Source organism: Scomber japonicus, unplaced genomic scaffold (genome assembly GCF_027409825.1).
Source record: "Scomber japonicus isolate fScoJap1 unplaced genomic scaffold, fScoJap1.pri scaffold_592, whole genome shotgun sequence".
In the NCBI taxonomy this organism is placed as follows: Eukaryota; Metazoa; Chordata; class Actinopteri; order Scombriformes; family Scombridae; genus Scomber; species Scomber japonicus.
The window spans coordinates 3,815-15,000 of NW_026518642.1; the positions used below are offsets into that span (position 1 = coordinate 3,815).

The 11,186-nt window shown below is 45.7% G+C and overlaps 1 pseudogene; it reads left to right on the forward strand.

Moving 5' to 3' along the window:
- Positions 1-581: 581 nt before the first annotated feature.
- Positions 582-11,186, forward strand: part of LOC128354794 (ectonucleotide pyrophosphatase/phosphodiesterase family member 2-like) — a 15,641-nt pseudogene continuing 5,036 nt past the window's right edge.

The window sequence follows — 11,186 nt, forward strand, 5'->3', positions numbered from 1 at the left end:
AGGAAGAAAGGAAGGAGGGAAAGTATGAAGGACAGATGGAAGGAAGAAAGGAAAAAAGGAAGGTAGGAAGGACGGACAGACAGACGGAAGGAAGGACAGAAGGAAGGAAGGTAGGGAGGGAGGACTGATGGAAGGAAGGAAGGAACGAATAAGGAAAAAAAGGAAGGTAATGAGGACGGATGGACAGACGGAAGGAAGGGAGGAAGAAAGGACAGATGGAAGGAGGGAAAGAAGGAAGGACAGATGGAAAGAAGGAAGGACAAGAACACAGGAGGGAAAGTGGGCCCCTCGGCGGGCCGGTTCTGGCCCTCAGACCGCATGTTTGACACCCCTGATTTAGAGTCACTACAATGAACCTCTAACTTAAGAAACATTCCTCATGATGCCTGTGTTTAAAAACCATTAGTGATGCCTCATGGGAAATGTAGTCTTCATTCTGGGAAAACTCTAAAATCAACACTAAATGTAACTTGAACTCAGTAAGTCGAGCATTACAGATTTACACTGTGAGGAAACGTTGGTCTGTTTTATTTTAACCTGACATCTTTCTTCTTCTTCTTCTTCTTCTTCTTAATCATTAACGGCCGTGTTCTGTTTCCAGGGTGATTCCTTTGGAGAGGAGGATTTTAACCATCCTGCGCTGGCTGCATTTACCCGATGATGTGAGGTGTGTCCTGCTTTTCAACCTGAAGCCTCCAACACACACACACTGAGAATGGACCTTCCTTCCTTCCTTCCTTCTTTCCTTCCTTCCTTCCTTCCGTTCTTCCTTCTTTCTTTCCTCCCTCCCACCTACTTTCCTACCTTCCCTCCTTCTTTCCTCCCTCTTACCTACCTTCCTTCCCTCCTTCTTTCCTCCCTCCCACCTACCTCCCTTCCTTCCTACCCTCCCTCCCTCCTTCCTTCTTTCCTCCCTCCCACCTACTTTCCTACCTTCCCTCCCTCCTTCCTTTCTTCCCTCCTTCTTTCCTCCCTCCTACCTACCTTCCTTCCCTCCTTCTTTCCTCCCTCCCACCTACCTACCTTCCTTCCCACCCTCCCTCCCTCCTTCCTTCTTTCCTCCCTCTCACCTACTTTCCTACTTTCCTTCCCTCCTTCTTTCCTCCCTCCCACCTACCTACCTTCCTTCCCACCCTCCCTCCCTCCTTCCTTCTTTCCTCCCTCCCACCTACTTTCCTACTTTCCTTCCCTCCTTCTTTCCTCCCTCCCTCCAACCTTCCTTCCTTCTTTCTCTCTTCCTTCCTCCTCCCTCCTTTCCTTCCTTCTCCCTCCATTCCTTCCTTCCTCCTCCCTCCTTTCCTTCCTTCTTCTTCTTCCTAACTTCCTTCCTTGACTCGAGGACGACAGGAGGGTTAATGCATTGTCTTGAAGGGACTCTAAGTGCTCTTATTTTTAGTCAGGAGTGTCGGAGAGTGGTAAAGTGTCTCTGTACAGATAAAAGACAAAGTATTTTGAGTGTAGAGCGGATGCTGGGTCAATGATGGGGGTCAACGAGCTGATAAGTGTATTTATAGTGTAGTGAAGCAGCAGGTGAAGAAGGTTTGATGTGTCTGCTCTGTCTCCAGGCCGTATGTTTATGCCGTCCACTCAGAGCAGCCCGACACCTTCGGACATCGACTGGGACCGCTCAGCAGCGAGGTGAGACTGAGACGGGAGACATCGTTAAAACTGTCTGTCACAAACACCTCCAGAGTGTTTTATCTTGTGTGTTTGATCCCGTCTGATTTTTTAGCTGGACAACCCGCTGAGGGAGATCGATAACATCATCGGTCAGCTGATGAACGGTCTGAAGCAGATGAACCTGCATCGCTGTGTGAATGTCATCGTCGTAGGAGACCACGGTACGAGCCCAGAATAACCTTTACAGCAGAGGCTGCAGCAGGACCTCCAAACAACTTTAAATCTATCTATCCTACAAACCTACCTACCTTCCCAGATGTTTTCATGTTTCAGCCTATTTTGCAGACTTTTTGTAAAAATGCACATTTTTCTTCTACCTATCTTCCTACCTACCTACTTACTTACCTACCTACCAAAGTACATACCTTCCTAACTACCTATCTACCTATGTACTTACCTATGTACCTACCTACCTACCTACCTACCTACCTACCTATGTACTTATCTACTTATCTACCTACCTATCTACCTAACTATGTACCTACCTACATACCTATGTACCTACCTAACTACCTACGTACCTACCTACGTACCTACCTACCTATCTACTTACCTACCTATCTACCCACCTACCTATCTATGTACCTACCTACCTAACGACGTACCTACCTATCTTCCTACCTACCTACTTACTTACCTACCTACCAAAGTACATACCTTCCTAACTACCTATCTACCTATGTACTTACCTATGTACCTACCTACCTACCTATCTACCTACCTATGTACTTATCTACTTATCTACCTACCTATCTACCTACCTATGTACCTACCTACATACCTATTTACCTACCTAACTACCTACCTACCTACATACCTATATACCTACCTACCTAACTACGTACCTACCTACCTATATACCTACCTACCTACCTAACTACCTACCTACCTACATACCTATATACCTACCTACCTAACTACGTACCTACCTACCTATATACCTACCTACCTACCTAACTACCTACCTACCTACATACCTATATACCTACCTACCTAACTACGTACCTACCTACCTACCTAACTACCTACCTACCTACATACCTATATACCTACCTACCTAACTACGTACCTACCTACCTATATACCTACCTACCTACCTAACTACCTACCTACCTACATACCTATATACCTACCTACCTAACTACGTACCTACCTACCTATATACCTACCTACCTACCTACCTATCTACCTACCTACCTACCTACCTACCTACCTACATACCTATGTACCTACCTAACTACCTACCTACCTACATACCTATGTACCTACCTAACTACCTACCTACCTACCTATCTACCTACATACCTATATACCTACCTACCTACCTACCTACCTACCTACCTACATACCTATGTACCTACCTAACTACCTACCTACGTACCTATCTACCTACCTACCTACCTACCTACCTAACTACCTACCTACTTACCTACATACCTATCTACCTACCTATGTACCTACCTACATACCTATTTACCTACCTAACTACCTACCTACCTACATACCTATATACCTACCTACCTAACTACGTACCTACCTACCTATATACCTACCTACCTAACTACCTACCTACCTACATACCTATATACCTACCTACCTAACTACGTACCTACCTACCTATATACCTACCTACCTACCTAACTACCTACCTACCTACATACCTATATACCTACCTACCTAACTACGTACCTACCTACCTACCTACCTAACTACCTACCTACCTACATACCTATATACCTACCTACCTAACTACGTACCTACCTACCTATATACCTACCTACCTACCTAACTACCTACCTACCTACATACCTATATACCTACCTACCTAACTACGTACCTACCTACCTATATACCTACCTACCTACCTACCTATCTACCTACCTACCTACCTACCTACCTACCTACCTACCTACCTACATACCTATGTACCTACCTAACTACCTACCTACCTACATACCTATGTACCTACCTAACTACCTACCTACCTACATACCTATGTACCTACCTAACTACCTACCTACCTACCTATCTACCTACATACCTATATACCTACCTACCTACCTACCTACCTACCTACATACCTATGTACCTACCTAACTACCTACCTACGTACCTATCTACCTACCTACCTACCTACCTACCTAACTACCTACCTACTTACCTACATACCTATCTACCTACCTAACTACCTACCTACCTACATACCTACATACCTACCTACCTATGTATGTACCTACCTAACTACCTACCTACCTACCTACATACCTATGTATGTACCTACCTAACTACCTACCTACCTACCTATTTTTATCTAAATCCACAACTCTCCGCATGAACAGAAAAGAAGATGAGAAAACATGTTACTTGGTGAACTGACACTTTAATATTAATAATACTAATAATAATAAACACCTTTCCTTCTTGTCTCTCAGGTATGGAAGAGGCTCACTGTGACAGGACAGAGTTTCTCAGCAGCTACCCGCTCAATATAGACGAAATCATGCTGATCCCGGGCTCGCTGGGCAGAATACGACCCCGAGACCCCAAATCCACCACATGTAAGATGATGATGAATGGTTTTAATAGAGGATTGCATCAGCTGTTTTTTTCTCCTATTAAATTAAACACTTCTAACTGGATGTTTCTCTTTTCCAGATGATCCCAAGGTTGTGGTTGCAAATCTCACTGTGAGTATTACAGTAACAACCTTCAACATCGCCTGTGTTTGTCTGCGTGGGAGAGAGAAAAAGAGATCAGGTCATTCACCTCCGTTTTTGTTGTTTCAGTGTAAAATGCCGACTCAGCACTTCAAGCCGTACCTGAAGCAGAATTTACCCAAGAGGCTTCACTACGCCAACAACCGCAGGATCGAGGACGTTCACCTGTTGATGGAGAGGAAGTGGCACATCGCCAGGTAGTCTCTCGATTACTAACCCTGTCACACGTTATGTTTGAATAATTATTACATTTGTACAATTAGGATATAAATGAATGCCTTGGTAGATTGATTAGAAATGTTACAGCAGCTGCTTCACATAATAAATAAATCACAAACAAAACAATAATGAAGTCTAAAGATATACAGTAACTCTGAAGAATGATAGACTCATTGTTGGAAAATCATTTTAAAATGATATATTTGCACTTGTTTCAGGAAAATGCCTGAAAGATTGAGGACTCGATGTGGATTCTTTGGTGACCATGGCTTCGACAACAAGATAACCAGCATGAGGGTAATAATAATAATAATAATAATAATAATAATAATAATAATAATAATAATAATAATAATAATAATGCATTTTATTTAAAGGCGCCTTTCAAAGCACATATAACACACCAACAGCACATCAAACAATATAAATCAGGTGACATTTAGTGCAAAGATAAAGAATAAATATGAATGTGACTACAAAGTGCATTAGTACAATAAATAAACAAGAATAAAGATTACATAGTTAATGGGAGATAGAGTATGCCACTCTGAATAGGTACGTTTTCAGGCAGGATTTAAAGGTGGAGAAAGAGTCTGAAGTGTGAATGTCTGGTGGGAGAGAGCTCCATAGAACGTCTGGTGGGAGAGAGTTCTAGAATGTCTGGTGGGAGAGAGTTCTAGAATGTCTGGTGGGAGAGAGTTCCACAGAATGTCTGGTGGGAGAGAGTTCTAGAATGTCTGGTGGGAGAGAGTTCCGTAGAATGTCTGGTAGGAGAGAGTTCCATAGAATGTCTGGTGGCAGAGTTCCATAGAATGTCTGATGGGAGAGTTCCATAGAATGTCTGGTAGGAGGAGAGTTCCATAGAATGTCTGGTGGGAGGAGAGTTCCGTAGAATGTCTGGTGGGAGGAGAGTTCCGTAGAACGTCAGGTGGGAGAGAGTTCCGTAGAATGTCTGTTAGGAGAGAGTTCCGTAGAATGTCTGGTGGGAGAGAGTTCCGTAGAGAGTTCCATAGAATGTCTGGTGGGAGAGGGTTCCGTAGAATGTCTGGTGGGAGAGTTCCGTAGAGAGTTCCATAGAATGACTGGTAGGAGAGAGTTCCGTAGAGAGTTCCATAGAATGTCTGGTGGGAGGAGAGTTCCGTAGAATGTCTGGTGGGAGAGAGTTCCGTAGAATGTCTGTTGGGAGAGTTCCATAGAATGTCTGGTGGGAGAGAGTTCCGTAGAGAGTTCCATAGAATGTCTGGTAGGAGAGAGTTCCATAGAATGTCTGTTGGGAGAGTTCCATAGAATGTCTGGTGGGAGAGAGTTCCGTAGAGAGTTCCATAGAATGTCTGGTAGGAGAGAGTTCCATAGAATGTCTGGTGGGAGAGAGTTCCGTAGAATGTCTGGTAGGAGAGAGTTCCATAGAATGTCTGGTGGCAGGGTTCCATAGAATGTCTGGTGGCAGGGTTCCATAGAATGTCTGGTGGGAGAGAGTTCCCTTCCTTCCTTCCTTTCTGCCTTTCTTTTTCCATTCCGTCCTTCCTTCCTCCCTTCCTTCCTTCCTTCCTTCCTTCCTTCCTTCCTTCCTTCCCTCATTCCTTCCTTCTGTTCCTTCCTCCCTCCTTTCCTTCCCTCCTTCCTTCATCCCTCCTTTTCTTCCCTCCTTTCCTTCCTCCCTCCTTTCCTTCCCTCCTTCCTTCCTTCCTTCTTTCCTTCCTTTCTTCCTTCCTTCCCTCCTTCCTTCCCACCTTCATTCCTCCCTCCTTTCCTTCCTTCTTTCTCCCTCCTTTCCTTCCTTCTTCCTCCATTCAGGAGGACAGTAGGGTTAAGATAAACCCAAAAATACTCCCTAAATTGTGTTTACTCCTGTTTCATTGTAGATGTTTTGAATGTGAACAAGTGGCTCCAGAACAAAATCAAAAGCTTATCTTAATGGTTCCTCATGCTAAACACGATTATCTTTATCTGTGAGTCTTCCACAGGTTGTAAAAACTGTTATTGTACTGCAGAAAACACCACCACATCGTCTGCAAATTGCTTCTTCTAGCAACATTTTAGTCTTGTTGTTTTACACAATCATTGCATTTTATCACTAATTTACAAACCTGCTGAACTCTTCCCAGTCTAAATGTGTACACTTCTCTTTTATTTCTCTTTAGACGATCTTCATGGGCCACGGTCCGCACTTTAAGTTCCAGAAAATGGTGCCAGAGTTTGAAAATATAGAATTATACAACGTCATGTGTGGTGAGAATATATGATTTGTTGATTTTGTGTTAAATTTGATGATTTTTGTTTGAATTCCTGTGACTTTAGTAGTAACAGACATTCTGTAAAGTGATGTTATAATATGCTGGTTTGGAAAGGACCACCACATTTTTAAAATGAGTATTATCCTGCAAAACATTTTCATTGGATGTATTCTCAGCCTCGTATCCCAAGCAGCATGTCCACGTGGGCTACTTGGGTACTGAGTATGGGTTTGAACTGGGCAATTTTTGCAGGTCCCACATGGTTTCAGTAACATGGGTCCCATATGTGAAGTCCATGTGGGCTGACTGTATGAGCCCCATAGGGATATAAGTGGGCTAAGCGAGCATGGGCATGAACAGGGGAAATTGTATGGGCCCCATATTGTTTCAGTAACATGGACCCCACATGTGAGTCCATGTGGGCTGGCTAAATGGGCTCCATTTAAAGTCCATTCTGATCCCACTTAGACCCCATATGGGCAAACATACATGAGTCTCACCCAGTTGAGCCCAAGCTAAAACCCAGTCAGAACCCACTTGAAGCCCATATAGGTAAACACAGGAGGGGTTACCATGGAAACTGTGGACAAACCCAGTTGGGACCCATATTTGCAGCCCAAATTGAACCCTTATGGGGCCCACATGGACATGCTGGCTGGGATCCTAAAACAATATGTTTGATGTAACATGTTAAATATATATAGTAGTTGAAGTTATGGCAAAGTTTTTAGTCTTTGTTTTGTTGAGTTTAAAAAGAAAAAAACTCTTTCTCACTTCAAGATGAAACCTGGTCGATTAATCCCCAACATTTACCAAGTCACAGTTTTTTTTTCCTTTTCTTTTTGTGAATGAACTCACTGCCACAGACTTGTTAGGACTGAAGCCGGCTCCAAACAACGGCACGTACGGCAGCCTGAACGACATGCTGAAGAACCCGCCGTTCTTTCCCAGCATGCCAGAGGAAGTGACGGCTCCGACGCCAACGTCCCCCTCTGACGCCGCGGTGACTCACGACCTCGGCTGCAGCTGTGACGACGAGGTCAGGACTTTGCAAAAATGTCGTGTCTAACATCAGATGAAATATAAGTGATTGTAGAGGATTTGCAGCTCATTTAACACTGAACCTTCCTCTCTTTCTTTCCTTCCTCTCTCTTTCCTCCCTTCCTTCTTTCCTTCCTTCCTCCCTTCCTCCCTTCCTCTTTTCCTTTCTCCTTCCCTCCCTCTTTCCTTCCTTCCTTCTTTCCTCCGTCCTTCCTTCTTCCCTTCCTTCTTTCCTCTGTCCTCCATTCCTCCTACCTTCCTTCCTTCTTTCCTTCTTTCCTCCCTTCCTTCCTTCTTTCCTCCGTCCTTCCCCCCTTCCTTCCTTCCCCCTCTTTTCCTTCCTTCTTCCTTCCTCCCTTCTTCCTTCCTCCCTTCCTCCTTCCTCCCTTCCCACCCTCCCTCCCTCCCTCCCACCTTCCTTCCTTCCGTCTTTCCTCCGTCCTTCCGTCTTTCCTCCGTCCTTCCTTCCTCCTTCCTTCCCTCCCTTCCTTCCTTCCTTCTTTCCTCCATCCTTCCTTCCTCCCTCCCTCCTTTCTTCTTTCCTCCCTCCCTCCTACCTTCCTTCCTTCTTTCCTCCCTTCCTTCCTTCCTTCCTTCTTTCCTTCCTTCCTTCCTTCCTTCTTTCCTCCGTCCTTCCCCCATCCTTCCTTCCTCCCTCCTTCCTTCCTTTTCTCCTCTCTCCTTTCTTCTTTCCTCTCTCCCTCCTACCTTCTTTCCTTCTTCCTTCCTCCCTTCCCTCCTTCCTACCTTCCTTCTTTCATCCTTCCTCCCTTCCCTCCTCCCTTCCTTCCTTCCTTTCCTCTCTTCCTTCCTTGACTCGAAGACAACAGGAGGGTTATTAAACAAACTTGTGTGTTTTTCTGTCGTAGAACAAAGTGGAGCAGATCATCGAAGCCTTCATTCCTGCACCGGATGGACTCTACACTTACAGTAAGTTTCTTTTACACTTTAGTCTGTGTGGGAGGAGGGAAGGAAGGAAGGATGGAAAGGAGGGAGGAAGAAGGAAGGAAAGGATGGAGGAGGGAATGGAGGAAGGGAGGAAGAAGGAAGGAAAGAAAGGAGGGAGGAGGGAATGGAGGAAGGAGGGAGGGAGGAGGGAAGGGAGGAAGGAAAGGAGGGAGGAAGGGGCGAAGGATGGAGGAAAGAAGGGAGGAAGGAAAGGAGAGAGGAAGGAAGGAAGGAAGGGGGGAAGGACGGAGGAGAAAAGGAAGGAAGGAGGGAGGGAGGGAGAAAGGAAAAGAGGAGGGAGGAGGGAGGAAGGAAGGATGGGGGAAGGACGGAGGAAAGAAGGAAGGAATGAGGGAGGAAAGAAGGAAAGAGGGAGGGAGGAAGAAGGAAGGAAAGAAGGAAGGAATGAGGGAGGAAAGAAGAAGGAAGGAAAGGAGGGAGGAAGGGGGGAAGGAAGAAGGAAGGAGGGAGGGAGGGAAGGAAGGAAGAAGGAAAGAAGGAAGGAGGGAGGCAGGGAGAAAGGAAAAGAGGAAGGGAGGAAGAAGAAGGAAGGAAAGGAGGGAGGAAGGGGGGAAGGAAGAAGGAAGGAGGGAGGGAGGGAGAAAGGAAAAGAGGGAGGAAGGGGGGAAGGACGGAGGAAGGAAGGAAAGGAGGAAGGAAGGAAGGAGGGAAGGTTTCTTTTACACTGTGTGGATAAATAAGTGTGTATGTTGGTGGTGCAACAAACACAATCAACCCTTTGTCTAAGTAGTAATTACTGTAGGGAGGAAGGGAGGGAAGGAGGGAAGGAGGGAAGGAGGGATTCTTCTGTGGACTGAAGACTCAACTTAGCCAACGAGAAGCAGCCAAAGAACAATAATCACTTGTTTGCTTCAATTGTTCTCGCTGCCAGAGAGACCAAAGTGTGGTTAAGTGCAGCTTGTTTGAAATGTGTTTTCCATTCCCATGAATCTGGTTTCTATCAACTTTCTCCAACTTGTTCACTCTGCTTTCCAGTTTCTACAGTCTCTGAAGCAGTAAGGAGAGAAGGAAGGGAGGAAAGGAGGAGAAGGAAGGAAAGGAGAAGTAAGGAAAGGAGAAGGGAGTAAAGGAGAAAGAAGGAAAGGAGTAAGGAGGGAGGAAAGGACTAAGGAGGGAGGGAGGAAAGGACTAAGGAGGGAGGGAGGAAAGGATGAAGGAAGGAGGGAGGAAAGGATGAAGGAAGGAGGGAGGAAAGGATGAAGGAAGAAGGAAGGAAAGGAGAAGGAAGGAAGGAAAGGACTAAGGAGGGAGGGAGGAAAGGACTAAGGAGGGAGGGAGGAAAGGATGAAGGAAGGAGGGAGGAAAAGGATGAAGGAAGGAGGGAGGAAGGAAGGAAAGAAGGAAAGGAGTAAGGAGGGAAGGAAAGGAGTAGGAAGGAAAGGAGTTAGGAGGGAAGGAAAGGAGTAGGAAGGAAATGAGTTAGGAGGGAGGAAAGGTTGAAGGAAGGAAGGAAGGAAGGAAAGGAGTAAGGAGGGAAGGAAAGGAGTAGGAAGGAGTAAGGAGGGAGGGAGGAAGGAAAGGATTAAGGAGGGAGAAAAGGAAGGAAGGAGGGAAGGAAGGAAGGAAAGGATTTAGGAGGGAGGGAGGGAGGGAGGGAGGAAGGAAGGGAGGAAAGGAGTAAGGAGGGAGGGAGGGAGGGAGGAAGGAAGGAAGGGAGGAAAGGAGTAAGGAGGGAGGGAGGGTAGGAAGGAAAGGATTGAGGAGGGAGGAAAGGAGTAAGGAGGGAGGGAGGGACAGAAGGAAAGAAAGAAAGGATTTAGGAGGGAGGAAGGAAGGAAGGAAATTATTTAGGAGGGAGGGAGGAAGGAAGGAAGGAAAGGAAAGGAAACGAGGAAGGAAGGAAGGAAAGGATTTAGGAGGGAGGGAGGAAGGAAGGAAGGAAGGATAGTGTGGTTAAGTGCAGCTTGTTTGAAATGTGTTTTTCATTCCCATGAATCTGGTTTCTATCAACTTTCTCCAACTTGTTCACTGTGCTTTCCAGTTTCTACAGTCTCCGAGGCAGTAAGGAGAGAAGGAAGGGAGGAAAGGCGGAGAAGGAAGGAAAGGAGAAGTAAGGAAAGGAGAAGGAAGGAAAGGAGAAAGAAGGAAAGGAGTAAGGAGGGAGGAAAGGACTAAGGAGGGAGGGAGGAAAGGACTAAGGAGAGAGGGAGGAAAGGACTAAGGAGGGAGGGAGGAAAGGATGAAGGAAGGAGGGAGGAAAGGAGAAGGAAGGAAAGGACTAAGGAGGGAGGGAGGAAAGGATGAAGGAAGGAGGGAGGAAAGGATGAAGGAAGGAGGGAGGAAAGGATGAAGGAAGGAGGGAGGAAAGGATGAAGGAAGGAGGGAG